At 38.7% G+C, this 27028-nt stretch overlaps 1 long non-coding RNA gene across 2 annotated transcripts in view; it reads left to right on the top strand.

Annotated features, from left to right (window-relative positions):
• LOC136017772 (uncharacterized) overlaps positions 1-24685 on the top strand; it is a 137687-nt gene extending 113002 nt beyond the window's left edge. For both annotated transcript variants that reach the window (XR_010614075.1, XR_010614076.1), the window contains exons 2-4: positions 13126-13226; positions 21237-21278; positions 24106-24685. This is a non-coding gene — a long non-coding RNA (uncharacterized LOC136017772). The remainder of the gene's footprint in view (positions 1-13125; positions 13227-21236; positions 21279-24105) is intronic.
• The last annotated feature ends 2343 nt before the right edge of the window (positions 24686-27028 follow it).

Here is a 27028-nt window from a genome sequence, read left to right as displayed (position 1 = left end):
CCAGTCATTACATGTTTTTACTAAAAATGCAGAATCCAAGCTGACTACAGTGCTCTAGTGGAGGTCTAATCAGTGTTAGGTTCAAAGAGATTTTTGATATTTCTCATAAATACTCTGACACCATCTTGAAATTAAAGCATAACTTGTGTCCTCTTCATGATGCCAGATCTTTTTAATTTCTCCATCCTATATTTTTAGGCTAAAAATTGCTAAACAAGTCAAGTCAGTACAGTCAGTACGGAATCACAGTACAGAGGAGGTTAGGCCCTTTCACTTGTATTCTGATTCTGTCTTCTCAGCATACTTCAGTCACCCCAGTTTGATGTCGTCTCACAGTCATGAATAGCACCAGAGCCAGTGGTGATTCCTAATAAAGCATAGAATTCATTTTTATTTGAAAGTCCTGTTTGTTTCTCCTCTTATTGATGCCTGTCCTAAATAGCACCGCTTTTTCTTTGAATCAGTGTAGAGGAAAAAGAAAATGTAGATCTCTTTATGTACTCTGACAAAAGTGCTAGGTGGCCATCCAAGGCTTTTAAATGTAAAAGAAGGAGTAACAGAATTAAGACTGGAGTCTGATATGATGTAGAATTTAAGGATTTTTAAAGGAGAAAATGCATCTTCTGTCCAGTGGCACACTACAGAATTTAAAGAAGGCTGGAATCTCATGTACAAGGTAGAGCCTTGCAGGCACATGACAAGCATATCAAGCCTGAATAGGATTTTTCCTCACATTTCCAGTTTCTGAAGGATAACCTCCACATTCATGTACATATCAGAGATGGTACAGCTGAGATCTAACAGCCCTTTAACAGAGCGTTCTTATTTGCTAGCACAACCAGCTAAATACTGTTATTTTCCTTCTTATGTTACATTGGCTTTACTTATTTTTATTGCTTTTTGTTCTGTGGTCTTTGTGCCTGGCAGAACTGTTGTTGGTATCATGATTCCCTTGAGCATGATTTTGCTGTTGCAGACATGCTGCTGATGGCTGATCCAACTTCAGGCAATAAAACAATGTGGGTTTTTCTTTTATGGAAATGAGATATTGAAATGTGTGTTATCATATCTCTCAAATCTGTGCAGTTCGATGTGTTATGCTCATAAAAAGATCTGAAGATATTCCTCAAATATACCAGTTGGTTTATAAGGATAACAAGGCATGTTATTAGAGTATTGCTTCCTGAAGTATAAAAGAGAAACACAAAATCAAATAGCTTTTCAGTGAGATGTTGTGTTGTGCCTGCGCCATGAGCTTAGTTTTGAAATTATAAAGATTCAGAATTTGCTTATTTTATGGCCTCCGTAATCACACAGGAAACTGCTACTTGTTTATGTGCCTATTCCTATTGCCAGGTAGGCAATTTCTTCTCAATTCTAAATGAAAGAACATTTTGTTCATTCTGCTCCAGTGGTACATTACCCACATGCTCATTGGTATTCCTAGATATTCATTATAATTTACAAAATGAAAAAGATTCCTGTTTTGCATAGTGAGCTTTCATACATAGAAATAAAAAGAGTCAAAACCTGTCAAAATTTATCATTTTGGCAATCTCCCACAGTTGTGCCAAAGGAAAAAATAAGGACTTAAAACCCACCCAGGAGATAAAAATAATGAGAAATCAGAACTTTTTGAAATATTTAACATGCAGGTACAAGATACATAAGTTTAAATATTCTGAATAATGTCTCAGTGACTTCAATCCGAAAAGAGAATGTGAACAGTTGTTCAGATCAGGCCATGTGCCTGATCAGGGGGCTGGAGCACCTCCCGTATGAAGACAGGCTGAGAAAGTTGGGGCTGTTCAGCCTGGAGAAGAGAAGGCTGCATGGAAACCTCATAGCAGCCTTCCAGTACCTGAAGGGGGCCTATAGGGATGCTGGGGAGGGACTCTTCATTAGGGACTGTAGTGACAGGACAAGGGGTAATGGGTTCAAACTGAAACAAGGCTGTCAGACTGAACTCTCCTTCCACCACGCTCAGCCCCTGCCCTGGAGTGAGCCCCCACTCTTGATTCTGTCTCTGTTTTGGCTGACTTGGTTCAGGTCAGTTCCTGTGCTTTTTCCTATGTAAGCATGTGCAAACAGGCTTTAAAACTCAGGGCATGCTGTAACCTGGCTGACTGTGAATAAATCTATGGCTACATTAGTGCAGTGTGATGCTTGAGCTAACGCTCTCTTCCCATCACTCACTGTTACGTTGATGTCCTCAATTTAAGAAGGACATGGAGCTGTTGGAGCAAGTCCAGAAGATGATCAGGGCCTGGAGCAACTCCCATAAGAAGACAGGCTGAGTAAATTCAGGCTGTTCAGCCTGATGAAGAGAAGCTGTGTGGAGACTTCAGAGCAGCCTTCTAATGTCTGAAAGGGGGTCTACAGGGGTGCCAGAGAGGGGCTACTCATTAGGGACTGTAGTGATAGGACAAAGGGTGACAGGTTTCAACAGAAACAGGGGAAGTTCAGGTTAGATACAAGAAGTTCTTTACTGTGAGGGTGGTGAGGCACTGGCATAGGTTGCCCAGAGAAGTGGTAAATGCTCCATCCCTGGAAGTGTTCGAGGCCAGGTTGGACAGAGCCTTGGGTGATATGGTCTTACATAAGGCATCCTTGCAAGCAAGATACACAATCTAGACACTACAGTTATCATCATTACATGTTGACCTTTAAGAATGGCAAAATATACTGAACAGTGACAACTAATTCTCACTTGATAGAGGGAATTAGGGAGAGGGAGATCCAACAGTCCTGAGCTACAAGATGAAAAGCCTTATCTGGCCAAGGCCTGCTTTCAGTAGTTCAGGATTTCTACCAGTTCACCATATTTCAGTGTGAAAATATATGCACTCAGCAAGACCCTAATACAGTTTTCCACATGGATCAGTAATATTTTTGCACATACTTTCCTTACGTCTTCACACTTACCCAAGCAGAGATAACATACGTGTGGAGAGTAGTAGAGGATATGTGCCCCCTTATTCTGTAGCTACTTTCCATCTCTGATCTCTTGCTAAGCCTTTCATTTTTAATATGTACCCTAGACACTGTGCAGCACACATAAAATAGGTATGTGGAACTATTTCAGTTATAATAATATAGTTATAATAGCCTGAGAAAGTTGGGGCTGTTCAGCCTGGAAAAGAGAAGGCTGTGTGGAGACCTTCAGTAGGGACTGTAGTGACAGGACAAGCGGTAATGGGTTCAAACTTAAACAGGGGAAGTTTAGATTGGATATAAGGAGGAAATTCTTTCCTATTAGGGTGGTGAGGCACTGGAATCGGTTGCCCAGGGAGGTTGTGAGTGCTCCATCCCTGGTGATGTTCAAGGCCAGGTTGGATGAAGCCTTATGTGGGATGGTTTAGTGTGTGGTGTCCCTGCCCATGGCAGGGGGGTTGGAACTAGATGATCTTGAGGTCCTTTCCAACCCTAACTATTCTATGAGTCTATGATTCTATATTTACCTGGAATCTTCCTCCTCTGTGATCTGCAGAGGTCTACTGAAATAATAGAGCTCAAAACAAATTTTGTACAGAAGAGCAGAGTAGCTAAACAGTGATTTTTCCCCCTGAGTGAATCTTTCTTTCCTTCCTAACAAACTTCATAGTATGAAGGGCTGCCTCTATTCAGTCCAGAGATTGTATTTCAAGGATGAGTGAGGTAATCTCTTTATATAATCTGTAAATCACTTGGTCATGTTCTGCCAAACTGATCTGGCAGAAGGTAGGACTTTCTGATCTTCATCTTTTAGGAAGCTCTGCCTAAGCTGCTGAGGATACTTTGATGTAACATCAATATTTAGAATACTATTAATACTCCCTTTCTTTTCCCTTCTGTGTCAATACCTTGCAAACACATTGTATTGCATAGAGTGGCTGGCAACAGTTATGCATATTGTTTACTCCCTGCGGTCAAGCTTTGCTTTCAGTATTAGCTTTTAAAGAGAAAGGTTCTCCTAGTAAGTATCTTGTCTAACTGCTAAGCACACATACTAGATAAAACCCCTAAGCTTGAAAAATAACTTAATATTATTATTAATTGAGTCTGTTGCTCTTCCTAGCTCTTTTCAGTTGGATAACATAAGAAGTAGAAGCAATTTGACCTGACAGTTCTCAAATGAAACACTCTAACATATCCAGTGGCCCCCAATCTCTCCCTCTCCTTGTAAAACAGTCCAGTTATATCCTAGATAATGAGGTCTCACCCATTAGCTCCATTATTACGCTATATGTGGCTTTATAGAACAGCATTCTATAAAAGAAATCCAGGTAGGTAACATAACTTGGTACTTTTATAGGCACTGAATCATTTTATCCCTTAGGGTTACTTTCTTCACTGGACTTTGTATTTTTAGCAGCCTTTAAATATGTCGATACAGTTTGCTAACAGAAATTCTAATGAAACCTGATTCCACTAAACAAATACAATGACAAGAAAGAGCTCCCAGCTCAACTACTCAAGAAAAGCAATTCTTTGTGTAAGTGCAAGATGCAAAGTTTGGATTATGAAAAAGTGACGTTCTCAGCAATGATTTGAAGCAAATATTGTGTCATTGCTGATATAAGAGGCCGGTGATAGGAAGACTTGTGGAATGGAAAAGAACAATAGGGACAGGACAGTCATATGGTGTAACACAGAACTTTGGGAAGCTGGATCTGCGTATGTAAAAGATGATTAAATGCAGACAGATACAAGGCTACTCATTTAGCAACAAAAAAAGAAAAAAATCAGTCATTTTAATTTTGAAAGAATAAGGGATTATCCTATTTTTTTTCTAAAAGTAGTAGATATAAGTTTAGAAGTAACTTTACCTCCTAGCTGTTGCCACAGTTCTCATTTACCTTTATTTCAATTTGTTGAACATGTTGTACCATGTATTCCATGATTGTACATATACTCTGTGAGGAGGTACATGTGTCCTGATCTGTATTTTTGAGTTCCTAATATGCCTCAGCCACAGTATACTTAAAATGGTCATGTCCAAATTTTTTAGCTGTAATGCCTGAGTCTGTAAGCTTGGGTCCTTACAGTAGTCTGGTGTTGAAACAAAACCTGCTTTTTACAGCTTTCACACATAGGGACACAATATGCAAATTATTTATGCATACTGCTTATGCAGGTACACATGGAACACACTAAATAAATTGCAAGTTGTTTAAGATCTTTTGTCATAGTTTAAGCCCAGCTGATAACTCAGAACCACGCAGCCACTCGCTCACTTCCTTTCTTCTTCTCCACACCACTCCCAGAGGGATGGGGAGGAGAATCAAAAGAATGTAAATCCCATGGGTTGAGATAAGAACAGTATAGTAATTAAGGTATAACACAAAACCACTACTGCTACCACCAGTAATAATAATAAGGGAAATACCAAGGGAACAGAATCTAAAGCTAAAAGGGGAAAAAGAAACAAACAGTAAACACAAGTGATGCACAATACAATTGCTCACCACCTGCCAACCGATACCCAGACCTACCTGAGCAGCAACCAGGGCATTCCAGGTAATTCCCCCCAGTTTCTATTCTGGGCACTACGTGCTGTGGTATGGAATACCCCTTTGGTTAGTTTGGGTCAGGTGTCCTGTCTCTGCTTCCTCCCAGCTTCTTGTACCCCTCCTCATTGGCAGAGCATGAAACTGAGAAGTCCTTGATCAGGGTAAGCGCTACTGAGCAATAACTAAAACACTGGTGTATTATCAGCATTGTTGTTGGACTAAACCTGAAACACAGCACTGCACCAGCTACTAAGAAGGAGAAAAATAACTGTTACAGCTGAACCCAGAACAGACCTACTGTTGAGTCATTTATAGGACTTGAGTTAAAAAAATTTAATGACTTAATATTGTATGTCAGGCAGTATCAGTGGGTGGTATAAGACACAATCCTAATTAATTAGCAGATAACAGTAAGCCATGCATATATACTTAGACTTAACTCAGTAAAAATAATGTATTCTTTGTCTGGTATTAAGTGGTTTAGCGTTTAGTAATGAGATTGTAAATTTGAAATCAATTTTCTGTGTGCTTTTATCTTAATCAAATGAAGTCACAAAGTACAAAAGCATTTGCTGTAGCTTTCAGAAATCAGCTAAATAGCCCATAGTATAAAATGTCTGATTATATGTGGCATCCCTACTATCAAAAGGCCAAATACAGCAACTTCATATAGCAGATACCATGTTTCAGTGATGATGCCATTTAAAAAAAAAGGAGTATAAGGACTGGACTTCTCTGGAAGTTTGCTGTGCTACCTGGACCCAACCTGTGCTTTAGGTTCTCGAACTCTAAAAATGGAAAAACACTGTATTTTGAAGATTCTTCATAAAAGATAAGAAATTAAAAAAAAATGCATACAATCTGAATGATGTGCAGATTTATCTTCTTCCTCACTGTCAGGTAATCTTTCTATCCTAATGATATTTGATGGTGAATATGTGATACGATCCTGAAAGCTTACATTGTCAAAACTTTGTCTTCCCTGTGTATAGCGGATTGGAAGTTAGAGAGTTGAGAGTGCTAATCAGTACTAGGTGAATTGACTTTACATTGACTTTTTGTGCTCTGCCTCTGGAATTAGGAATACATGAATTCACTAACTCTCCTCAGTGGTCACAGACCTGGCACAGTTTAGCAAAGACATGAAAAGACTAAGGAAGTAAACCCAAAAGCTCCACAGCATTTCAGCCAAGTGTGGGCAGCCACAACTATTAGCTTCCTGTCAGTGGTTTGCCAATTTCCTTAATTCTGATGTGGGGAGACCAACTTCCCCAGCAGTCTTAACCAAGGTCTGTTCTTCTGCTTGCCAGTCCACTGCGTGCACAGTCCAGCATCGTAATCATGACCATTTTCATCTAGCTAAAAATTATATATGTAAGTCTCCCAACTCAGGAGATGAGGTGAAACATGCATCTGTGCTAAATTCTGTGCTAAATTGATTCTGAGAGGACCTATTGAGTATTGCTGGTCAGAGCTGAAGTTTTAGTTTATAATTCTTTTTCCCTGTACAATTTTGTTATAGAATACTTCCAATGTCTTACTGTTTCCCAGGGTTTGGCATTTTGCCACACAATAAACACATATTTGAATCTGTGAGAAGCTAGCATTGCTCTCCACAGTTCCCTTACGTCCTTAACATCCGTTTCTTCTCTGTGGGAGTGGTGAGGCCCTGGTACAGGTTGCCCAGAGCACTGGCAGCTGGCCCATCACTGGCAGTGCTCAAGGCCAGGTTGGATGGGGCTTAGAGCAACCTGCTCTAGTGGAAGGTGTCCCTGCTCATGGCAGGGGGTTGGAACAAGATGATTTTTAAGGTCCCTTACAACCCAAACTAGCGTGTGATTCCCTATTCTAATTCTGACTCAGTTTCCACAAGCTGCATATTTTCACTAAAAAAATAAATAAAAAGGTAGATATTCATTTGGTTCTAGCAGACATGTAGACATGTTAGATTTCTTCGTAGTGTTCTTACCTGCATTTCTGATGTAGAAATTCCCAGAACTTGCTCATTTCCTGGTTGTTTTTCTCTGTACTGTTTCCCCTGCAGGATGACATATTTTAGGCTATATTGGAGTCAGATGGAAGAGGTTTTGAGACCGTTTTCTAGCACTGAATATTTATCCTGCTATCACATATTCAGTCACCTAAAATTAAAGGATTATAATCTAAGGCTATTCTCTTCTAAAGTCACTGGCATTATAAGGTCTCACAAAGCTTTCTAATCCCCCTTATGTTTTTTTTTCCTGCTATGTGTTTGCCCCATTCTTTGTTTTTCTTTCCCTGCCACTGTTCAAAACTCAAATGGTAGTTTTTCTTCCTGCTTCCTCACAGTGTATTCAGATCTATGTAAGATGCCGCTGCTTCTTGCTAGTGATAATAAACAAAAGGTTGGTTAATATCAGAACTTTAGTGATGTTGTCAACTGAATGCTGTCTCAGAAAGGAAAGTAAAAACTTTCCAGTGAAATGTTCCCTCTACAGAAATACCCAAGCTGGATTATGTTTCAAACGTCTGTCTTTTAAAAGCAGTTCAGCTGCTTGATTCATGAACTGGAAAACAGCTAGGGCTGTAAGAAATGTGATTTCATCCAAGTTCCATGATATTAACAACAAAAACATCTCAGCAAAAGCCATCATATTTAAAAATATGAGCAAAGATATACTGTAAAAAAAGGTGCAAATCCTTTGAGAAATATTTCATTAATATTCACCATAGTAAACCCAGAAATTTTTCTTGCATTGTTCATTGCTTCTAGCAATGCCTTTCTCAAGATTCTTAACTTTCAGTTGGGATAAATTAGATAAGTTAGACATTCATGGGCAACAGGTAGGCATAAACAGGTTGGTTTTGTTTGATGAAATACTTAAGAATGGGTACATAACAGGGATGATTTGAAAGGGAAAAAAATGATACTTTTATTGAAAAATATATTTTAAATCTGTTAATATGTTTGAGATTCAAAATCTTCCCAAAAGTTGCAGAAGAGTTTCTTGGTCTGAGTAACACAGTAACAGTAACAACACTATTTGGCAGAGATGGTTCAAGCAAATGACATCTTTTGCTCATCTTCTGACATATTTCCACGTAGGACTATACTGTGCTCATGAATGCGTAGTTGGTAAAACAAATCTGGATATATGGATCTGACATTTTTGTACTTGAACTTACTTGCTTATCAGAGCAGAGAAACATGAAGCTTGTCATATTTTCTAATGCAAACAATGCCCTCATGAGGTCGCAGCAAAGTGCTTCTGCCTTTTGAATCGAGTATTTGAGCCAAAATCACTTCCCCCTGCTCCTGCTGTTAATTTTGAACCAAACATATTGTTTATTCTTTTGAAAATCACCCAGTGGTTAGGCCCAGTTTCTCCAAATCCAGGCAAATCCAATTTACTATAACAAAGTCAAAAATTTAATAACTTGTGAAAAGTGTGGTTTGTTTGTTCTTGACTGTCTTGCCACTGTGAACATACAAGAAATATTCCTGCCATCAAGTGCTCTCTCTCTCTATTTTTCAAACCTTTATTCAAAGCACATCCCATTCTTGCCACTGCAAGTATTTAAATGCCTGTGGATTTTCTGTGTGGTGAAAATGCTATACATTAATTAAATTTTAAGTGTTTCTTTTTGAATATAGAAACAATTAAAGTTTTTGCATTTCACGTAGCAGCAAGCCATTCTGTTAAAATGGAAATTGGACATTTTAGCCTCAGTTTTACCCTCGACAGTCTTGCTACGTATTTTGCTCTACAGACCTGACAATATGTCTTGTGCTCAAATTACTCAATAAAAACGTGGGACAATTTCTTTTTTGGCACACCAGAACCAGAATATTATTACAAAGTGAAAAAATTGCTGTAGAAATCTCCAAAAGTAGGATGCCTTGTGGTTTATCATTACATATTTTAGAAGCTGACTTCCTCCAAACATGCCACATGAAGGCTTTACTCACAAGCCATGTAGTTTGTTCTGGCTAGGACCACTTTATGCTGAGTAACAGTCCTTGGGCTCCCAGGAAATGAGGATAACCTAGATTCTTGAGGGAAGGAGAATTTCAAAACAGTTGTTCAAATATGAGCTAAACCAACATGTGACATCTCTGCTGAAGAAACAGCCTTTGGGGTTTTTTAGTTCTGGTATTGCAATTTATTTACTGAAGTCAATAGTTATTTTGACTAGCGAAGTGTCTGGTCTGTATCTGGTCTATTAGACTTACCAAAATTTCACAGTAATCTAATTACCATTGGAAGTATTAAAGGCTTTGCACTTGGCAAAAATATAACACCAACCATAACTTACCATTTTGTGTAAGTCAGGCAAAAGGCAAAATTCAAACTTGTGAATAAGAGAACGTAGAAAGAGGTAGATTAAACATCACTGTTCATTCTTACTGCAAATTCCTCTCACTGCATTGATGTTTCCTGGCCAAAAGTGAATGCCTAACATTAGTTTCCTACCCAGAATAACTGTGCATCGTCCTACTAAAATAAAATAGATTCCTTTCAATAGGTACAGATGTTCTGAACCTCCTATAGTAGAGAAGGATACCAGTAAAGAGGTGTAGGGCTAGGTAGCTCTCTCTCACAAAACAGGCAGCTATTGTAAATAAGTTGGACACTGGAGCCAGAGATGTTTTATTAAACTGGGTTGCAAGTCAATTCACTTTTTTATGGGTGGTTTCCATGACTGAATGTGGATCAGAGTCTGATGTGTTTCTGAAGCTGATTTTCTTCTGATTTCAGCTGTGCTTAATGCGTTCTTGAAATGGCTCTTCAGGAAACAGGAAAGGTCCTAAGTCTGGATTCTCAGAGGCATGGAGGCATTTCTCTGAATAATTTCAACTAAGTCAAAAATTCTGTAGGTGGATGGTGAACTCACCTCACCATTCACTGCTGCTGAGAAGGAAATTTCCCCTCAGTCCCTACCATTACAACTGTACACCCTTCCTCTTTACCTTCACTGTCCCATTGGCCTTGGAAAAGGTGAGACCCTGCAGCAGTGTGAAAGCCACTATTTGTGGTGGCCAGCTACCTCAGCCATTTCAGAGACCTTTCCTAAAGTGCTTGAAGCAGAACACCTAAAACACCTCAAGCACTTTGGCTTTGTATCAATAGCATCAACTTGTCTCTTTTGTTTCCTCTTCTGCTTTAAGCAGAGGAACAGCTTGGCTGAGCCTTCTGTTTGTTTCACAACTGTTCAAGCTTTGCCCTCAGCTTTTTACCAACCAGACAAATTGTAAATCCCAAAAAAGTAACAATCATTTTGTTTTCTTCCTTTCTTTTTGTCTTTTAACAAAAGCTCTGCTGGGTGCCCAGTGGAAAAGCTCAAGTCTGACTAGAAAAGCCCCCACCAGTCGATGCCACAAGGGCTGTCTGGTTTTAGACTTACTTGCAGGTTTGCTGTAATTTTCAGATGATGACGCAGGGCTGACAATCTGTTTCAGCTCACAGCCAATAAATACTGCCAGCATTTTATGTAATGTTTCACTGGAAAATCAACTTCAGGGGAAGAGCTACCTAACTGACATTACTGTCACTTGGATTTTGGTACCCAGGTTTTTTTAGGAACTTGCATCTCAGAATGAGAGGCTCTTTTACTGAGCAATTTCTTGTTGCCTTTAATAAGAATCATATTGCAAATATTGGTTCCTGTTATTTTTGTTAGGTCATTATCCCAGTCATCTAATTACCAGGGTACTTCTGGAATCTTTCAGAACAATTAAAAACTTCCCTAATAATTTACAAGACACATTTTGCTTGCCTTTTTTTTGAAGAGATGTGCTTCTGCCACTGAGGGGGATGCATAGATGCATATTACTGATGACCTGATGGAAATGCACAAAAATGTCATGCTGTAGAACACCAAGAGATTTTTGACGCTTGCAAAGTGTGTGTCACTTTCAGGACTGCTCTGAAATGTCCACTCAGCTCTGTAGCTCCCATTGCTTTTTACACAGTTATGGTGCATATAAGCTATTAATTTCTTGCTCTGCTCAATGTTGTGAAATGATTCTGTTTGCCCTGCGATATAAGTCCATGTAAATTATCCCAAGCAACCTGTACTTCCTGGGCACTGCAGTAGCTGCCATCCCTGAAGACTAAAAAGCTTTTTTGATCGAGAGAACAGAATCAGTGTAATAACCAGCATGGTTCTTCAGGTTTACTCGCTTTTCTACAGCTGTGATTCAAAGGGAGAGCCTACTATTGCTCCCAGTTTCATTCCTTATATAACCTCTGTGCTTGGAGTGACAAGAATAATCTCACATTTTGTCATGCACCCTCCAGGAATTGCATTTACATCTATCTAATGATTTTACATATACTGGAAGTAGTACTTGAAATAGTGCTACGTGATATAGTCAACAGCTGTAACTGGGTGCCACCCAAAAAGGCCAGTAAAAACATTTCAAATTCATTTGAATGCATTTTATTATTACTTGCTTTCAGAAATGAAAAATAATCTATTGTGCGCAGAAATTGTACTTCACAAGAAAACTGGCATTTAGTATAAGCACTGTCTAGGACAGGTTGTGAATTAAACATAAGGAAGTAATGTGAAAACACAAAATATATGTCATTTTTATATCATAGTATTAGTAGAAGTGGAACAACATTTTCTGCTACTGTAAGCACGAACATACTTGCTGCTTACGAAGTCTTAAATATACTAATCTGTTTCCCTTAATGTTTTATACACCCATCCTACATATGTGGACGGACTTTACAAAAAACATACCTATAGTTCTAATAATAAAAATATTGTGATATTCCTGGGGGTGGGTGAGGCCCTATTTAATAACCAAATAGACCATGTATAATTTTCTTGCACTTCACCTCTTCTCTTAATAATATATTCTGAGTTAAGCAGTCAGTGAAGCACTAAACCTGTAACCACAATTTATATCTAAAATCCAGCTTCTTAGCAACTGAAAACAAGAACAACATTGAGTCATTTGTTTTTCAGCATAAGATCATTTCGGCAAATTTATTACTTTGGTGAGCATTTTAAAAGGTTGCTGAAGCACATTTTGAAGTAGGAGAGATATCCTGAAACTTGAAAAAATGTATCTTTCATGTACATTTTTTTCAGGAAGACAACTACCTGCCATAGCTTTACACCATATTTTTGAAGAATTTCCTTGCCACTGGAAATAAAATTTTAAAAAGCCCTAAACCCTAAAGTAAATAATGGCCTGGATAATCCCCTTCATAAATGATTTAAAGTGAAGTGAAATCTGTAGGCTTGGTGGTTTTCCCAGAAAATTATGTATTTTGTATACTGCTTTATTTTCTGCAATCAGCTTGGCATTTTTTCAAGAGTATTTCTGTATGCAGGTGCTGATCCAGCCTGTAGCAACAACACAGAACAGAAAATTGAGTGCAGTGTGCTGTTCTTAACAACTGAGGAAACAGTACATATATCCAAAAGCAGGATGAGCTGTATAGTTTTTAGAAAAATAAGCATTAGTATGATTAATGAACACCAGAGTATGTAAAACTGATTCTTTCAGGAACCTCAAATAAAAAGCAAGATCAGATCATTTGGATTATTAGCATTATTAATGTAGGTTCCTGTGTTTTAATGCATTTTTATGCTGTGGTAAACTACAGCTACTTTTGTAATTTTTAAATTACAGAAAGGGAAGTAAGGAAATAGAAATTACAAGAACTGAACCTATACTGAAAATCCATCTGGATCCTACTTAACTTGAAGGTGACCCTGACTCTTCCATAAAAGGTAGGAAATTGCTTCAGGCTCATATTCTTGACTTGAAGTGGAGGAATCTCTAAAGGCTTAGAGTTTCCACTTTAGCTGGATAAAGAGACAGATACTGACATACAGTGAACTATGCCAAAATGTGCTAGAAATCCTGTTTTTTTGGTAAAAGTCAGTATTTTACTTCCAGACCAAAAAAAACGCGGAAGTGCAGAAAAAAAAAGGGGGGGGGGGGGGGGGGGAAGAGGGCAATACAGGTTTTGAATGAGATTAAAAAATGCTGTTGCTTTTCATGATTGTTCAGATTGGTTTATATTTCACCTTGTGCCAGTTTGAGTAATTTTTTATTGGGAATAAAGTATGAGACTACAACAACTTGTGTGTTTACTCATGTCATTCCCACGCACCCTACTCCTTCACACTTAACTACAAACTAGCAGACAAGGTGTAATATGAAATAGACATCTAGCCTGACGTCCAAAAAGAAAAGAGAACAAAAAGTTCCCTCACTGGGAGGGTGTCGTGGTTTAAACAAAAGTCATCCATAAATCACGCAGTCGCTCTCTCACTCTCCCTCTTCTTGCCCTCCCCCTACACCCGGAGGGATGGAGAGGAGAATCGAAAAGAATGCAACTCCCACCAGTTGAGATAAGAACAGTCCAGTAACTAAGGTATAACACAAATCACTACTGCTACCACCAATAATGATAAAGGAAATAACAAGGGGAAAGAATACAACACCTCAACACCAGCTGACCAATAACTCATCCCACTCGCCTCAGCCAAGCACCGACCCATACCTCGTCCAACCCTGCAGTCCCCAGCCCTTCCGGGTAACTCTCCCTTACATCCTGGGCATGACGTGCTGTGGTATGGAATACCTCTTTGGCTAGTTTGGGTCAGGTGTCCTGTCCCTGCTTCCTCCCGGCTTCCCCTCGTCCCTGGCAGAGCATGAGGCTCAGAAAGTCATTGGCCAGACCAAACATTTGAGCAGGAACTGAAAACATCGGTGTTATCAACACTGTTCCCAGGCCAAAAGTCAAAACACAGCACTGCACCAGCCACTAAGAAGGAGAAAAATAACTGCTACTGCTGAACCCAGGACAGAGGGCTTGTAAGAGTGTCAGTTGTATGATGGCAAACCCAGGTGCACGTCCAGTGACTTCAGTGAAGGTACATAGACTTATAGCAGCATGAGCTTTAATTTTCAAATTTGTCCAACCCATTTTATTTCAGTTCAGAATAGTTCACCTCTTGTCCTGGCCAGTCCCCTCAGCAACCTGTTCCTTTCTGGGCAGCTTGCACAGAAGCCTTCTTTAAAGTACTATGTTTGAGAACTTAAAAATTAGAGTGCATTTATAAGAACTGTCCTATGTAATCTTAGAAACACACGTTTTAAACTGTTGGGGTTTGTTCTTAAATTACTTTGTAGTTACCAAAGAGATTAAACAATGGAACAAGCAGAGTTCCAGTCTTTGAAGCAAAAGTGTGCCTAGCTGGCTTTTTAGAAAGCTTCCATTTAGCTGTGTGACTGATTCACTTACAGAATTTGCTGTCAGTGTGTCATATTATCTCATTAACAGAACACAGACATGGTTTATACTCTTACTAAGAATAGACTCTAAGATAAGTTATGCAATATTTGTGGTAGCTTTCTGTTGCTGTTGTTTTAAGAGTAAAAACATTTGCGAACACTCTTGTATATACAATTCCAGAACCTGAATGACTTCAGAATTTGTCTGGGTTTATTTTGGCACCAGTTTAAATGTTCTAGTCTACAGTATTTATTTATTTGTTTAACTCATACCCTAAATTTTCAAAAGAAACCCTCAATTTCCACTCAGTCAGCTGCTTTTCTGAAAATCAACACCATTGTGGATTCAGGGAATATGGTATCAATGAAAATGTCTGTGTTTGCATGGATTTATTTTTATTCTTATTGTCACCTTAAGTCAGTGTGACAAGTAAATCTCAGAGACTGAGACTATGAGTATCCAAAATCACCCAGAATTTTGAAGTGGAACAGCCTAGACTCTGCTGTAGTGAAGTCCCTAAAAAGAGAGAAAAGATGAATTTGCAGTCTAAAACCAAAAAGATTTATTAGAAACAAAAATAGAAGTGATTTTAAATAGATAATATAAGCTCAACAGAAACTAATATTTTATACTAAAGTTTCTCTCTGCCCACCATGCCTTACTAGAGCGGCTTGTAACCTTGATTTCAGTGGACTCAGAAACTTTCTGACTGTTAACACAGTATCAAGTCCTTTAGGAGCTTTTCTATCACTTCTTTGCTTCCAGTTTGCTTCCTCATTTACCTTGTGGCTTCTTGAACCTTTTCATCCCAAGCATGCTCAGGTAGCCCACTTGAATAAGCAGGTTTCTCACTCACATTATAATGACCTGTCTCTTCAAGGAACATAAGACAATTGTGAACAGAAAGGGACAGTTTAAAAAAAACAAAACAAAACACACACACAACAAAAAAACAACAAAAAAAAAAACAAAACAAACCAACCAAAACCATAACATTTGTGTGTTGTTTCGTTGGTTGTTAGTTCTGTTGCGGTTTTTTGAGAACCACTCCAAAATGTTTGTCACAGTGCATTTCATAACGAAATTAAGGTTTTGTAAGCACAGAGTAAAAAATTAAAGCTCAGACATAATACCCAATTTCCTATGATATTGCAGACAAACAGGTGCTGAAGTTTTGCAGTGTTCCTATTTTTTGCAAGCATTTGCAGGGACACCTGGAGATGTTTGCTGAGATCCTGGGAGTGATGGCCAGGTTACAGTATTTCCAGGGAACTGATTTCTGATTGATAATCATGGAGCATCTTGCACAAAAGATGATTGAAAGAGGTCATTTCCTCTTTCTCTGGCATGACCATCACCTATTACTAATTTTCTTCAGGGTGGCTTTACTGGTTTTGAGTTAAATTTCCTTCACAGTGCATGTCCAAAGAAGTCTGCCTCAGGGAAAAGCACAAGTCTTTCCTGCTATTTCCCATGATGCTGGCAAACATCTATTTTATGTGCTATTCTGCATCCTGTTTTATAATCTGATCTTATTTGCCACTCAAAGGCTTTTCCTTCAAGATGCCTCTAAAGAGCTACTGATCATTTTTGTCTTTTCTTTGCCACAATTTTACACAAAACTATTCCTAATTTCTCCAGCAAGAGAGGAAAATATGATGGCATGGTTCTCATCACTGAAGTCAAGGTTGTGTCAGCCTTTCCATGATATAAACCCTTATTTCAAAGAGTATCAAATTCAGCTATAAAAATTTAGTCCAAGTTGGAAACTGGCAAAATCAGTCCTTGCATGGGATGCGTTTCTTTTAATAAAAATACACAAAAAATGCATTTTGTTGCCTTTGTGTTTTTTAAGTCCTTGAAAGACCTGTCAAGGTGCACTTAGAAAGCTCTTTATATGCTTGCAAAATAGATTTTCAGACAAGCTGAGTGTCTTTTAGGTCTCCATTTGCTGCAATTGCTCAAATTTAGATTTTAATTGTTTTTGTAAAATATTTTCTTTTTCTGGGTATTATTTTTACTGCATTGATCCTCCTACAGCAATTTAAAAAAAAAAAAAATTCTTTCTTTTTGGTAGCATATTTACATTCAGAATGTACATTAATTTCTTAGTCACTTCTATTCCTATGCTGTGTCTAAATAAATAGTACAAGATTCTTTCTGTTGATTCATAACTCATGCAGTTCTAGCTATGACAGGTAATTGTGTCAAGTGAGACAAAAATAATTTGACTGCTTTGTTTTTACAGTCAAGGTCTACCTCTGATGTTACCCAGTAATTCCTCCACCAGTCAGTAAGATGTGAAGGACAGGAGGAATGTTCCTCAAGGTGTTGGCCTTGTTCTGAGGTCAGAAATCAGTTTAGGTCATATGGTGAGGTAGGTCTTCCCTGTTCTCAGATAGAAAAATAACTGGTGATTAACACGGAAGGAAATAGAAGAAAAGGTGAAGGTGTACTTCACAGCAGAATGTGGTCATTGATGCTCTCTGTTTACAGGGGAAAGCAATATATTCTTCTGTATTGGACTTCTGCCTTCGTTAGGTGATGCCAAGTTGAAAAAACAATTCTTAAAACATGTACTTCAATATTTTACTCTTTTTTTTTTTTTTTGTATACCTGATGTTGGTATATCCACGTATACTGAATCACTTGTAGAAGAAAACAGACTGTGACATTAACCCTGCAGAATGGGCAAGAGCCAAAAGAGTGTAGGTTGCAATTCCATAAGCATTTAAGCATGTGCGTAGGTTTATCCCTTTCCACCAAAGGACTTATATGGGCTTAACTCTAAGTATGTTCTTACATACCATTGAAATCATGTGATTAAGTGCTTTGGTAAATGTGAATTACTCAAAGCTATAGTGGGACACTAACAGAGAGAGTTTTGCAAGACCAGAAAATGTATACTAATGGTAGATTACAGATACGTATTTACTGGCCCTATAGAGTTCCTCTTTTGTATCTACACATGTATATTGTAACTGGCTTTCAGTGACAAAAATCTTACCTTCTTCCTGCACCCATCCATTTCAGTTCCTTCCTCATCTGCTTTGCTGTTTGAAAGCTGGATGTACTGTTTGTTAATTGTTTTTTAAAGAAAACTTTCCATGAAATCACAGAATTATTGCATAATTTTGAGAAGATACACATTTTTATTTGAGAACTCAGCTGTGGACTTTGGCTCTGAGCTTTGGATACTGAATTCCAGAACTTTTGACTTGACAAAAGAGCCAAAATAATTGAATTGGACTTGGATTCTTCACAGGGACCAACTACCATTAACCTCTCTGTATGCCAGTACAGACAGAGTTTTAATGTTATTATAAACATCAGCTGTTAAGTGATAAAGTGTCATAGTTTAAGCCCACCCAGTAACTTAGAACCATGCAGCCACTTACTCACTCCCCTTTTTCTTCCCTCGTCCCCCAGCTCCTGGAGGGATAGGGAGGAGAATCAAAAGAATGCAAATCCCATGGGTTGAGATAAGAACAATTTAGTAACTAAGTGTCCTGGGTTGAGCAGCAGCAGTCATTTTTCTCCTTCTTAGGAGCTAGTACAGTGCTGTGTTTTGATCTTTTGGCCTGGGAACAGTGCTGATAACGCCGATGTTTTCAGTTGCTGCTCGAATGTTTGGTCTGGCCAAGGACTTTCTGAGCCTCATGCTCTGCCAGGGAGGAGGGGAGGCTGGGAGGAAGCAGAGACAGGACACCTGACCCAAACTAGCCAAAGAGGTATTCCATACCACAGCACGTCATGACCAGGATGTAACTGGGAGTTACCCAGAAGGGTTGGGACTGCAGGGTTGGAGGAGGTATCAGTCGGTGCTTGGCTGGGGGGAGTGGGGTGAGTTATTGGTCGGCTGGTGTTGAGGTGTTGTATTCTTTCCTCTTGTTATTTCCTTTAGCACTATTATTATTGGTGGTAGCAGTAGTGATTTGTGTTATACCTTAGTTACTGGGCTGTTCTTATCTCAACCCGTGGGAGTTGCATTCTTTTTGATTCTCCTCTCCGTCCCTCCAGAAGCAGGGGGAGGGCAAGAAGGGGGGGAGTGAGCAAAAGAGGTTTGTGGTTGGGTTTAAACCACGACACTAAGGTATAACACAAAACCACTACTACTACCACCAATAATAATAATGATAAGGGAAATAACAAGGGGAGAGGATATAAAACTAAAAGGGGAAAAGGAAAGGAAAACAATAAACACAAGTGATGCACAATACAATTGCTCACCACCTGCCAGCTAATACCCAGCCTGACCCAAGCAGTGATCTGCCCCCAGTTTATATCCTGGGAATTACATGCTGTGGTATGGAATACCCCTTTGGCTAGTTTGGGTCAGGTGTCCTGTCTCAGCAGAGCATGAGACTGGAAAGTCCTTGGTCAGGGTAAGCATTACTTAACATCAACTAAAAACATTGGTGTGTTATCAGCATTGTTCTCAGACTAAAGTCCAAAACAGAGCACTGCACCAGCTACTGAGAAAAATAACTATTACAGCTGAACTCAGAACAGTATCCACCCCTTACTTCATGCCATTCATGTCATGCTCAGATCCCATATTTTTCAATATACCATCACTCTTTGTCTCATATATATTTATATACACACACATACACACATAAAGAGAGATCATTCCTTAGTGCATGGACCAATCCCTATAAAGCTGCTGAGTTCATCCAGTCCATGATGTTGGGCTCCATCTCTTCTAACAGTCCTTCAGGGCAGGAGAGACGGTGTGCAGTGCTGGATTCTTGTCTGCTGGCGACACCACTGAACTTGTCACTGCTGAGCTTGTCTGGTTTCATCAAAGTTCATTCTTTGTTGGGGTGATGATCGGAGGGAAGTCAGGGTCAGTCAGTGGTGACCTGAGGACAGTTTTGCTGCTGTTGGCTTTTCTCATTACTTTATTCTCCACTGATGATCATGATCTCTGCATCTTCTCCCTGGCAATACCTCTGTGTTCTACTGTACTTCAAACAAATTGGCAACTGAGCATTTGAAGTTGATTTAATTACGTTAGCATGAGGTACCAATTAGAAATTTGAAGAAAGATTTTGCTGAATGTTATTTCTTGAATAGCTGAACAAGGCACACTGGCCTTGTTCACAGCTGTTTAATTCCACCCAGACTAGCAATAATGTAAACTGAATCTCTTTCTGCATGTAGCTACTCAACACAAAGAATAAACAGTGGATGTGCTTGAATTCAAATGACCTCTTGTTTTAATCCTTAATCCTTTTAATCCCATGAAATGTCGTCATTTAGCAGTATTCTGCCTTTGTTTTTACATGAAGCCTTGGCAGATTGACCCATTTTCAAGATTAAAATTGGATGACTTAGAGCAAGCTTCCTTAAATTATCTTCTAGCTAGGCTATTCACTCAGACATATCAAAATCTACATTTGCTCAAATTTCATGAAGGCCAAGAAGATTTCCTAGTTTATTTCTAGATTTTATGCAGAGTTTCAATAATGGTATTGAAAGTTAGCCCTAACTTCCATTCAGGCTGTCAAATTATAATGCTCAGATTCCACTAATGGCTTTTCTCCTAGAAAATCCCACTAAACCCCACTCTACAGCCCTAAGGGCTACAGAGTGTTCAGTTCTAAAACATTCAGCTTTTATTTTGGAGGGTGGTTATGAATTTCTGTGGGTGCATATTTATGAAATGTTTTACCCCAAGCAATTACAACGATACTGTTATTGAAGTCAGGGCAGCCTCTCTGTAGTTTAAGATATTGATATAGTTCAAGTTTAAATATTGATATGGCTCTAAAGGTGCTTGGAGTCATATTAAAATGAATGAATTCGCATTTTGGTAACTAGTCTGAAACCTATGGAAGACTTTTACATACTGTAGCAGGTACTGTTGCTACTGTTATTCTTCGGTCATGGAAAGTTTGCAATTTTGCACTGAAAGAATAAGGACGTTTGCACAAAGGTACAAAACATAGGAAGATATGATTATATAAATAGCAATGGCTTTTGTGGTTCTGTTGCTCTATTGCAGCTGTAGCAGTTGAGGTACGAGTATTCTCATCTCTGATCTTTTGGCAATATCCTGCAAAGAGCCATACTATTGTATTTCACAATCTGTTGCTATGGAAACAAAAATATTTTTAGTAGTGCCTTTCAGCTGAAAATGGCAGTATTTCTACCAAACACTGAGGGAGCCTCACAGCACCTGTGGGGCAGGCTAGTGCTCCAGAAGTGGGACTGATGTGATAGTGAGAGCTAAATGACATCTAAATTCACACCCACCACACCCCTTAGAGCTCAGTCACTCATTCTTGGCTTCAGCCCTTCTGCCCTTGAGGAGAACTTTTTCCATGTGAATGTGAGCTACTGTGCAATTCAGTAGAAAATGTCTAAAAATCTAAGCTGGATTTGAGTAATAATGTCTTTTATTGATGATTACTTGATTGATTGATTTAGTAATGATAACTAAGTTAAATATTTGAGGTTCTTTATATTGACTGTTCACTTCTGTTTATAGAAATGTACAGACAATGTCTTCTAATGAGAGAAATCTTTCAAGGTATGTTGTTAGTGGTTTGGTCTACTCTTCTTTTACCCTTTTTTTAATCAGATTAACTTCATCATTGTTGATAATCTCTTTTTGCTTTCCCGTTCAAGTTCTAATCCAGTCTATACAATTAGTGCTTGCTGAAAACCTGCTTCTTATGATTCTTTGTTCCCTGTCTGCCATGCTTGGTATTATATGCATTAAGCATATGCCAGTAATGTTAATATGCAACTTAATCACCAGTTGCTGTAGATCATATAGACCAACCTATCTTCTTACTTGAGACCAGCCTGAGCAAGGCTGAGAAACCTGTGTTGATGCTATCTCTTATTACTGTTGGGGAGTACCTTTATTTTTTAAACCAAATTCCTGAAATGCTACCTTAATCCTTCTTTCCAGAAAGAGCTGCCTGGATTTTCTCAAAACTAGGAATAACTGTACTATAGAAGTAATTTTATACTCTTATAAAAATGACTCCTGAAAACACCACGAGAACTCCAACTATGTTGGCAGTTGAAGGGGTAAAACAAATCCAAACCGTAGCAAAAAAACTTACAAAATAGCATTTTGGTTAGAATCCAAGAAATCTGTTAGGCCTTCTGCAGTGATGTGGCTGTCATCCCAGCACTGACTTAAAAATTAAAATGGAGAAGACACTAAAGACTGGTAAAGGGATAATTTTATCTAGAATGTCATGGCCAGATTCTGAGGACAGCATGTATATGCCTGTAGAGGGAGAAAAAATACCTCACTTCAGAATGACCTTATCCAGAAGAAATCTGACTGCCATGTTCGTTTGGTCTGTGTTTGACACCATAAAGATTCTAATACACATACAAGGAGAAGAGGGGTTGGCTTCTTTTTTTTAGAGGAAGAATCGTATAATGAAGTAGCTATAAATCTGCATCTTGATTTGTACATGTGATGCTTTAATCTGCTCCAGAGGCTTGCTGAGATATAAAATACAACAATTTTAAGCAGGGGAAAAAAAAAAAAAAAAAAGGACAGATCAGATAGCAACAGTTTACTGTTCTCCTTCTGCCAACCAGAGACCATCTTATACATAGAAAGCAAAGACTGAGGCACATTTGACCTTCTATAAACCTGGAAAGCAGAGGGAAAAAGAATTAGTGATCCCACAGTACTAGGAGATTTAGTAATAGTTTGTGCACTCATTTTGTGATCAACCTTAATGAGTTATAGGAATATAATTTGTGATGTCATCTTTTTTTTTTTCCTTTGAGTTTAAGTAAGTCCAACTACTATGAAAACAATGATAAGTGGAATGCAAATTCAGTTCCAAAACATGTCTCTAATACGGGAGAGGCCTCTGTTCCTATACCCTTTATAAACGAAATGGCTTATTCAGAAGCAGTGCTGCTGAGGGGCTTCCACCCAAAACACATCAACACTTAATTAAATTACGGTTCTGTGTGAGAGAAGAGGTGCAGCAATTTCAGTGGCTGACAGCTGAATTTACACACATTGATTTCTATTAGCTGAGGCCCTGGTTTCACAATGCCCAGAGTTTGGCAGCAGTCCTGACTCCATGGCACTGTGCCCTCAGCACTGTAGCTCACTACTCTGAACTTTTGCCAACATATCTAATTTGTCTGCAGGCTCTTTTTGTGATAGGCTGATAGATGGGCTGATGTGGCTTAAAACCCGCATTTTTGTTCCTCAAAAACTTCTCTAAAACACTTCACAGCACAACCTTTTGAACAGTCACAGGAAAGGTGCACTGGAACCTAAAGTCAAAAGCAAGTGCCAGGAGGAAAGCTGGGATTTGTCACTAAACCCTTTGTAACATGAAAATGCAGCCCAGGGCTACACATGTTGGTTTGCTCTGTAAATGGGATTGTGCTCTAAGCTGCCTGCTTCAAGTTCATCAGAGGATTTTTTACACTATGTTCTGTCATTGAACTCAGCTGTTATTGTACCTTTAAAAATATTAGAACCAGCCCACAATAAAAACACCATTCTCTATCGTAGATGTGTCAAGGCTTGTCTTGTAGTAACTAAAGTACTGATTCAGTGTAGTAACTGAATATTTTCTTTGAATCTACTGCTTCATTTCCATTGCTTCTTGTTGGTAGATACTAGTGATTGATGACAAAATAGTGCTTTTACCCAACAATTTTAGGTTGGGCCATTTGTAAATTCAGATGAAATCATTCAAGATTTTCAAACTTGTGGTCAAATGTAACTCACAAAATCCACAAATCTGTCCAGTTTAGACTTCTGGGCAGGTGATGTTGGGCAATGTCACCTAATACCACAACTTCTGCACTGAAACTAGTTTGGACCCCCGCAAAATTTAAAGCAGTATCAGATCCTAGCAGAATTCCTCTTGATTGAAATAGCCTTTGCAAGATGCTCCTATAGCCAGGGATTGTGGGCTTATAAAGCTGCAATGAGCTACTGTCTTATGACATGAAAGGCAAGAAGGAGAGATGGTAATTCTGTTCTACAAGGTTTATGTCATCCTAGATCTGGGAGCTTCAGAGACTGTTCTTAAATCATATTTTCATATTATACAGCTTTTGGGGTAGAACAGGGCAGTATGAGGACAAATTATCTCTTCATGTCCACGGTGATAATTTTAAAAAGGGATTACACAGGGTTTTTGGAAGTTATTAAAAGGCTGTCCTATGAAGTGAAAGAAATGTCAGTCTATTTGTTATGTGGACTGTAAAGGACTGGTGGAAAAAAAGAACATACACACTTCTGTTGTGGTTGTCTTGGCATAAGTTGTCATGATAATGCTGTAAAGTAAACCCAGTAGGTTAGGCCTAATGGCCTTTCTTACAGTATGACAGCTGAAACGGTTTCTTTTCAGTTGCGCCTGGAAGAAGAGGTACATTTATTCTAACATGATCCAGGAGCTCCGAGCTGGAACAAGACATCGGCTACCTGCATTGCATCTTCTCCATGAGTAGTCAGCCTGTGGTGCAATTTAAAGGGAAGAGAGCACAGGAGGGAAGAGTCTCAATCATTTTCTCCAGATCCTTTCTGTGAGATTGAGTGTCTGCTTTGCAAAAGAATTGTGAGCATCTCAGTGACTTGAGCTTAAATAAGGTCTTGGAGCTGCAAAGCTAGGTAACAGTACTTGAGATTAAACCTTCTTTACCCTTTATTTTATTCTTCTCCCTACCCACTCTGTGTTAATGTCTTGTATTCTTGTTTGGGGAAGTTGTGGGTCGTCTTTTTTTTTAACAGTTGTGGTATTTCATTGAAAATATTAATTCATAATATAAGGAGTTTTCTGCATCTTGTTTTGAAAATTGCTCTGGAATAGGAAGATGCGAAGACAACCTAATTATTAATTTTAAAAATAATAGCATCTTTGTTTTCTTATGTAATTTCTATATTCATTCATTTTCTTCTCAGAGAATAAAAGCTATTCAAAATTCTTGTCACTTATTGTATTTGTTATATAAATATTCCTCAAAACCACCATACAGTTTGGACAAGCAACAAGATCTGCCTTTTGGATTTTCTTCATTCTTTCAATTCTTTTATCAGTCCCTAGTAAAAAAACACCACCATGTTTCCTTAGCAATTGCAATTCACATTAACTGCAGATCATGTTAAAGCAGTATAGTAATGTAGTATCTGCATATATATTTTCACTCCTGCGCTGTCTTGCCCATGTTTAGCCAGGCTGCCTGGAATGAAAGAAATCCAGGGAGGAACTCCTCAAATACTGCTTGGCAAAGTGAGACCCTTCACGTATTCAGCCTTACAAGGTTTTGCATAACAGAATACATGTGGCATTCATTGCTGTACTTTGTGAGTGTCATCTGTTTAGTTTCTTTTCCTTTCATATTTTCATTTGTTCATATATCAACAGGTATAAGCCCAAACTTCCTTATTGTTCATGTGGAAATTCAATGTGCTGATATTAAGTGACTGCTGTAAAAAGAACAAGCATAAAAGACAAAGTTCTTGTGGTTTTCTGTTCACAAAATTTATCACCAGGAAAAGAGAAGACCCTTTTTTTACTCAGCCTAACTTTCAGGGAAATGTGAAACTGATAATAGTTATCTCAGCAAGCAAGGAGCTCTCAGGAGCAAAGGGAGATTTGTGATATCTCCTAAAGAGAAATATGGGTTGCTGATGTTACAGAGAGGCAGAGAGGTTTTTGACAGCTTGGTGATGGAGTTGCTACATACGCGGGCCTGTGCACAGTGAAGTAAGTAAGAAGGAAATTTGAAGTCTATGGAAAGAAATTATGTCAAGAGGACTAGCCCCACAGACTACGTGGGAATTATTGCAGTTGAAAGGAGAATTTCTGGACAGCACTAAAGGAACCTTCCAGTTTCTTTCTCTGCTTATTTCTGGAGAGCTCTTCTTTCCTGTTCTAACTGAGACTCCCTTTTCGGTAGTTACCTCGGTCTCCTTCCTTTACATGTGTTTTGTAACTTTAATTTGAGCCCAGTTGTAGTTTCAAAAGTACAAAATGCAAATAGCAGAACAACCTAATTTTTATTTTTATTTTTTTACTTTTTATTTCCCTACCTCTCCCCTCAAAAAAAAGATGTGATCACCAATAACTTTGTTAAAAGGAAAGGCAGTTGGGTCCCAATTGCTCGAGACCCCTTTTCCCAAATGGAAGAGGGTTCAGAAAGCACCGCTCGGGAAGTATCTTGTGGATTCAGAATGATGCCATGACTCTAGGATTGTTCCAGAGCACTGTGGCAAGTCGAAAAAAAAAAATAAAAATGATCCTGCTCCAAAACACCTCTTCCCTGTCAGTGATCCCCATGCTGTAGCCCATCCATGACAAATTGCAAGTTTGTAAGATTCATTGAAACTCCCTGGGTCTCTCACAGCCTATTAAATAGACATTAAACCTGTGACACAGCGGAGGTAAGGTTTGACATAGAATCATAGAATCATAGAATAGTTAGGGTTGGAAAGGACCTCAAGATCATCTAGTTCCAACCCCCCTGCCATGGACAGGGACATCTCACACTAAACCATCCCACCCAAGGCTTCATCCAACCTGGCCTTGAACACCGACAGGGATGGAGCACTCACAACCTCCCTGGGCAACCGATTCCAGTGTCTCACCACCTTAACAGGAAAGAATTTCCTCCTTATATCCAATTTAAACTTCCCCTGTTTAAGTTTTAACCCGTTTCCCCTTGTCCTGTCACTACAGTCCCTGACAAAGAGTCCATCCCCAGCATCCCTATAGGCCCCCTTCAGGTACTGGAAGGCTGCTATTAGGTCCCCACGCAGCCTTCTCTTCTCTATGAGTTCTGTCTATTCCAACTCTGTTGTTTACCCTTGAAAATGGAGAGCAATTATTTGTGTTTCTATCAGAATCCCCGAACAGTTTTTAACAAATGGCAGTACCAGACAGTCCCACTAATTTTTCTCCAGAGGCCTGGAAAAATCAGTGATCCTATATCCATTTACTAATTCATTTGGCAAACTAAAAAGCCCTCACTGTTTCCAGAAATCTAATTGCATCAACTAAAATCTTCCTTGCCTTTATTTCATCTGCTTTTTCTCCTTATGTAGTCATTAAGCCTGGTTTTTTTTTTTTAATAATTGCAATAATACTTTCTTAGGATCTGAACATTCTTGTTGCTTTTTTCTCTCATTAGCCACATATTTTCCATTAATTTTGTCTGGTTCTCTAGAAAGAAGTTATATTTGTGGACTAAAAGAATTACTTGAGAAACTCTGCCATTTTTTTCTTGCTTTTTGGTTTGCACACCTGTTTGCCTTGTATCACGTCTGAGCATCAG

This window comes from Lathamus discolor, chromosome 1 (genome assembly GCF_037157495.1).
Source record: "Lathamus discolor isolate bLatDis1 chromosome 1, bLatDis1.hap1, whole genome shotgun sequence".
Classification (NCBI taxonomy): Eukaryota; Metazoa; Chordata; class Aves; order Psittaciformes; family Psittacidae; genus Lathamus; species Lathamus discolor.
This window is presented reverse-complemented; position numbering and strand designations above follow the sequence as displayed.